A 5,905-nucleotide genomic window follows, 5' to 3' on the forward strand; every position below is an offset into this window, starting at 1 on the left:
TTCCCTACGCATAACTAGGCGAGTCTAGTGGAGGAAAAGAGGCCGAGAGTCGGTACATTAGACAACCGACGCTTAGAAAGGCAGGGTCCAAGAGCTAACAGCTAAATCTTGGAAATAATAAATTAAAATATTTAATACACACACATACATGTTTCACATGCATTTGGCTGAGGGCACACTGAGGGCTGATGGCCCCGTCGACAGGGCAGGAAGTCGGCGGTTGATCAAAGGCCTCCCACATCCTCCACATACCTGAGGATTATTCCGGCTTAATTTTAAACGGAAGTAATGTCTTGGCATTTACGGCTTCAGCGGGTGGGTGGGTCCGTGGGTTTATTACACTGTGAGTGAAAACAATCGCCTATTCTCTATTTTATATTGCCGCTTGTAGAGCTAGAAGCTGTTGCCTCTTGTGTGCGTTGCATAAGGGGATTAATATCTTTCAATATTTCCAGTATTTTTTAAAGTATCGCTTAAATACCGAAGATACTGTTATTGGACACCGCTTAATTGACAATGTCTCAACAACGCAGACTGAAGATGTGCGTGGCTCCTGCTACTGCAATGATGCTCATATGCTTTTCAATGATGCGCCTTAGTTGTCCCCTCTCTAACTTACCGTTCTAAATATCCCTTCTCCATCTCTCGCAAACATTCCCCCCTCATACATCTCTCCCCTTTCCTCCTGTCCATCTTTGTCCCCCTGTCCCTCACTTTGTCCCCTTGCCCACATTTTCTGTCCTCTGTCCCCGATCCCTTTCCCCCTGTCCCCCTCTCTGTCCCCTGTCCCCCTGTCCCCCCTTTCCATCTCTCTGTCCCCCTGTCCCTCTCTATCCCATTGTCCCTCTCTCTGTCCCCCTGTCTCTCTCTGTCCCCCTGTTCCTCTCTGTCCTCCTGTTCCTTTCTGTCCCCCTGTCACTCTCTGTCCCCCTGTTCCTCTATGTCCCCCTGTCCATCTCTGTCCCCCTGTCCTTCTCTCTGTCCCCTGTACCTCTCTGTCCCTATGCCCACTCTTTCTGTCCGCTGTCCTTCATCTGTCCCCCTCCCTTTCCTCCAGTCCCCCTATCCATCTCTCATTTATATATATATATATATATAAAGTATTAACTGGTCTAATTATTTTATTAGACCACGACCGGTACATGTATGTGTGTGTACGTGTGTGTGTACATGTATGTATGAGTGTGTGTACATGTGTATACAACATTAAAAATTTTGTAACTAGCGTCAAACACTGTTACTTGCTTAGCTAACCGAACTAGAGGGTTCAGTTCCTGAACCGATTATGTGCCTCTGTAATCCTTTACACCACCGCCCACGGGATGGGTATGGGGTGCATAATAAAGAAAGAAATAGAAGAAATTGAAATTGCATAATACGGTTATTGACATTCAATAATAGTAAGATAAATCAATGAGGACCAAATGGGAGACCAGTGATCAGATGAATATTACAGACTCAAGAGTAGCCTTCTCTTCTTGTATATAAATGAAAAAATAAATTCGTTTGTTTAATTCTAATGCTTGTAGGCGAGAACAGGTGTGAACGCCAGCTAGCGCACAAGTACATGAGCGCCCAAAATACTTTTACACAAAAGACATGTACAGACAGGCGTGTGGCTTCTGACTTCTTTTTTATTGATTAATATTAAATATTAGGTGCTTACCTATAATAGTTATCATTTTATGCAAGTATAACTATCACATAATAAATATAAAAGGAGTTTATCAAAAAACTGACAGAAGTGTTGTGTTTTGTGCGTTGTATCGTGTTTGTGGGCATTCGGGTGTGTTGTGTTTACGCTGGCGGGCGGCGTCCTTACCAACTCCGGATTATGTCTATTACATCACTAAACTTCATTTAATAACTATATGCCTGTTAAATAGAAGATTTTAATTGTTAATAGCATTATATTGTCGTTTTAATATTGAACACGTACACATATGCGAAACGTCTAAAGCTGGTGTCCGAAGTGGTAAAAATATTAGTGTGCGATGTTGTCAATGTACGGAGTGTCTTGTATCCGAGTCCATAGGAATTACCGTTTGTCCTGGCGCCATCTATGTTTTGACAGCAGTACTACTAATGTTCCCACGTTATGTGATGATCGCTATACGGGTGTTATGGTCAGTTGCTCTTCTATATATGTTTATGGACAACGTAGGTGATTTGAGGCAATTTGCGGCCAGAGTGAAATAGTATCCACGCGGTGAGTGATGGAGGAGGATATATACTGCTGTGTACTCGACCAGCGGGTGAGAGGTAAGTTATATCGAACAATTATGGGGAATAGATGGGTTATTTTAAGCGTAGAATGTCAGGTAACCGGTAACTACACAGATGGGGTAGTGTTTTTTTAAGTTTTTATTTACTAAAGTGGAACATTACATTATGGCTTTAGCTGAACAAGTCTACTGGTGGGGGAAGTAGACGGGTTTTATGGAAGTATTTTACCTAAATATTTGTATTTGGTTAACTAGTTCAGCCGTTACCAGGGAGGGTGTTCCTTTAATCTAATCTAAAAATTCTAGCCGGACAAAGTGATTAAATAAAGAAATTGAATAGAACAAAGTGGTTTGCCAGGGTGCTTAACATTTAGTTTAGTTCACTTACTATGCAGCCCATGCTTAAAGAATGCAAGTTTATCATATTGAGTTTACCGTAGTTTTACTGCATTTAATATACCGTTTTTTACCCCATTTAATTGTCTGGTAAAGGCCGGTCGTGGAAAGTTCCTAATATAGCATGTTTTAAAGGAAAAGTTTGAGTTAACTTTTAACGCTTAAGTTAGTGACCAATTAGCTTAGTCTATTGTGAGGAAAGTTACTAGAATCTAACATTGCAAGTGCCATTTCTCTACTCTTTTTGAGAAACATGACTAGATACATGAATCGCATAGTTTTATTACTAAATGTTCATGGATTAGGTCGCTTAGTTGGGGAAATAGTGATAAGGTTTGTGATTGTGTACCTTGACTTCAGCAGAGATTTTGATAGTGGCGCAAAATTGATAGGGGCTCGGATCATTGGGAATGCTGACTGAAGTTGATTAGGTCATGGCTATACCAAAGGAAATTAGTAAAAATGGGGTTAAGTTGGGAGAAGTGTTGTAAGTAGTGCCTAAAAGCTCTCCTTGGACCTCGGTTATTCGCAAGATTATTGTTTAGACTGCAATAGTGGCAGAATTGGCAAATAAAAAATACCGATGCCCTATAGTTTTGAAATGGTTAAGACTACCAGATGTAGTTTAATGCTGACAAATGTAAGGTTTGGGGGCTAGGTAAAGATGAGATAGATGGTGTAGATTGTTAAGAGTATTAAATTTTTTGCAGGTGGTAAATTCTCCCCGAGCTGGCACTGCTCTCCAGCCTGGGATGTTGATTGGTTAGTCTTCAACTGCCTCCCAACATGGTAGTGAGGTCCTGAGCTGACATGCAGTGAGGAACGTGGAAAGCTTTCTGAATTGGCACATGGTATGCCTCCCTTTCAAACCAGCAGGTGGCACAAATGTTCCAGGTAACATCAGAATAGTGGATGAAGCCCACACTAAAATGTAAGTGGTACAGTAAATGGAAACCCCCCCCCCCTCCCTTTTGACACTGAACAGTTGGGAGGAAGGGGGGGGGGGGGAGAAAGTGTGGCTTATAGTTCTATTGCTACAGAATCTTTTGCCATAAGCCAGTGCCTATTGGCACTTGCTATTCAGAATCTCCCCCTTACATAGTTAATTAAAAAAGAAATGCTGTAGACAAGCTTAACTTTTGAAGGGGGGGCAACATTTTCGTTGCCATCAAAGCACATCAAAGATGCTCTGAGCTAACTTCCCCGAGTCATTAGTGAATGGTGGCCAGTAACTCTCTAGTAGGAACTTTACTGCCATTAGAATCTATAATAAAGACCAAGTGTGGTCATGAGTGCTGCAGATGGGGGAGATAGAACCTTACACCTGCAGAAGTGTGGTGATAACTGGAGAGAATATGGCCTTGTATAGTTGCTAGTGTAAAAATATTGCTAAATTTAGTAAAATCACATTGTCTTGGTAGTATAGTTGGGTTAATTATGAATTTTCAGACTAAAAGGCTTGGTACATAATTCAACAGAATAAACTTGTCCCCCTAGTAGTAAGCAGTGGTTGCAAAAGAATAAGAATTTGTATATATATTTTGTATTGCTTTTATTCAAATGTTATACATGGTTGTTAAATTAAAGTTTTTGCAATGTTCCAGAAAAATGTTCATGACTAAAGTTGTTGGAAAATAAAATTTGTATAGGATGTTGACTTGAAATGACTATAGCTTTGTTTGTAATAAAGATGGGACAAAAAGATAGTTAGTGCCATTTAAAATGGCAACTGTTAAACTCGTGGTATAGGTATGAACAAAATAACATCGCTATGCAAATAACTTTTTAGTAATATTTACTGTTCACATGACAGGTTGTGGAAGGTCCTGGCAACAAAGAGTTGCAGGAAAATACTTGCAGATCTACAGTAAGTATTGTTGTGTACATTGGAATTAGAGGGTAGAAGTTAATTGCTAAAAACCTCTTAAATATTAGGGTATGGAAATTGAATGGGTATGGAAGTCTAGGCTTAGGCTAGTGGGTACCATATCTGCAAGTTTAGTCCTTTTAGGAATGTATTGAATAGAATGGTATTGAATAGAATGGTATTGAAATTGTGAAAATTCTAATGTGGGGCATTAGATCTTAAACAGCATAGTTGAGGGTGTTTTATTAATAAAATTTTAATAAAATATAAATCTTGTTTAGTTAACATTAAATGTTTGTTAAATAAGCTTTAATCTATAAATGTATAACACTAAGGGTAATCATGAGTCAAAGTTAATGGCAGGAAAAGTTTTGTTCTAAGTGATGGTATTTTTCCCTTGAAAGTAAAAAAAAAATATTCAATGTTTACTTTAGCTTGGTTTTAAATTTATAGTTTTCCAGAATGTGGTTTGGAAAGTCCAAAAGTCCCTATTGCTTAAACAGAATCAGGCGAGTTGTAGTAAAGGTTAATCTGAGTAGATTTGCATAAAAGTAAAAATAGTAATAACTTAAATATAGCATTGGCTAAAGATAAATGTAAATTGCCATTGAAGTGCAGTTGTGGATAGTTTCTCAAATGACATTTACTGAAACTTGGCAAATTGATGCCATATATATTTATATTGCTAAAGTAGATCTTTACTACTGCTACTAGAATATGTAGGAAAGGTAAATTCCTTAAAGAAATTTCTTCCATCTGAATTTGTAAACTACTGAATGCTAATTTGAAAAGTAAAGCAAGATTGGCTTTAAATCTGAAATTAATTTGTTGAAATATTTTTCAGGCGAGTGATTATGATGCATGGACTGGCTCGGAGTGAGGCACCTTTACTCTACAAAAGTGGGCGAGTTTGAATTTGATGTTTTAGCTATATCAGTGACCTAATCTTAATTCTCTTATCTAGTCCATTTATAGGTGTGTAACCATGTCCTACTGTTACAACCCACAGGGGATGATGCAGTGTGTACTGATCCTACCCCATATCATAAAAGGGGACCAGGCAGTCCTGCAGATTTCCCTGGCTTGGCTTTTTCAGAGCTTTGCTTTACTACCCATCTAATAGATGGACTAGATTTGCATAGGTTTAGGGACCCTTAACAATGGTTACATTGTTAATTCTCACAGGGCTTGTTTGCATCTAAAACTTTAGTGCCTGGCATGCATTGTACAGTGCTTTCAGTAAAGCATATGTACAATGTGTTTGGCACTAAAGTGGTGGATGTAATGCACCCATTCCGGGAACAAGCTCTGCACTAAAATCAGAGGAACGGATAGGCCTTGATGAGCCTATGTTAAAAGATAGGCTGTTAGGATTTTTTGGGCTTATTATTAGGCATTGGTGATAATAAAAGTAGTG

Source organism: Procambarus clarkii, chromosome 17 (assembly GCF_040958095.1).
Source record: "Procambarus clarkii isolate CNS0578487 chromosome 17, FALCON_Pclarkii_2.0, whole genome shotgun sequence".
NCBI classification, from domain to species: domain Eukaryota; kingdom Metazoa; phylum Arthropoda; class Malacostraca; order Decapoda; family Cambaridae; genus Procambarus; species Procambarus clarkii.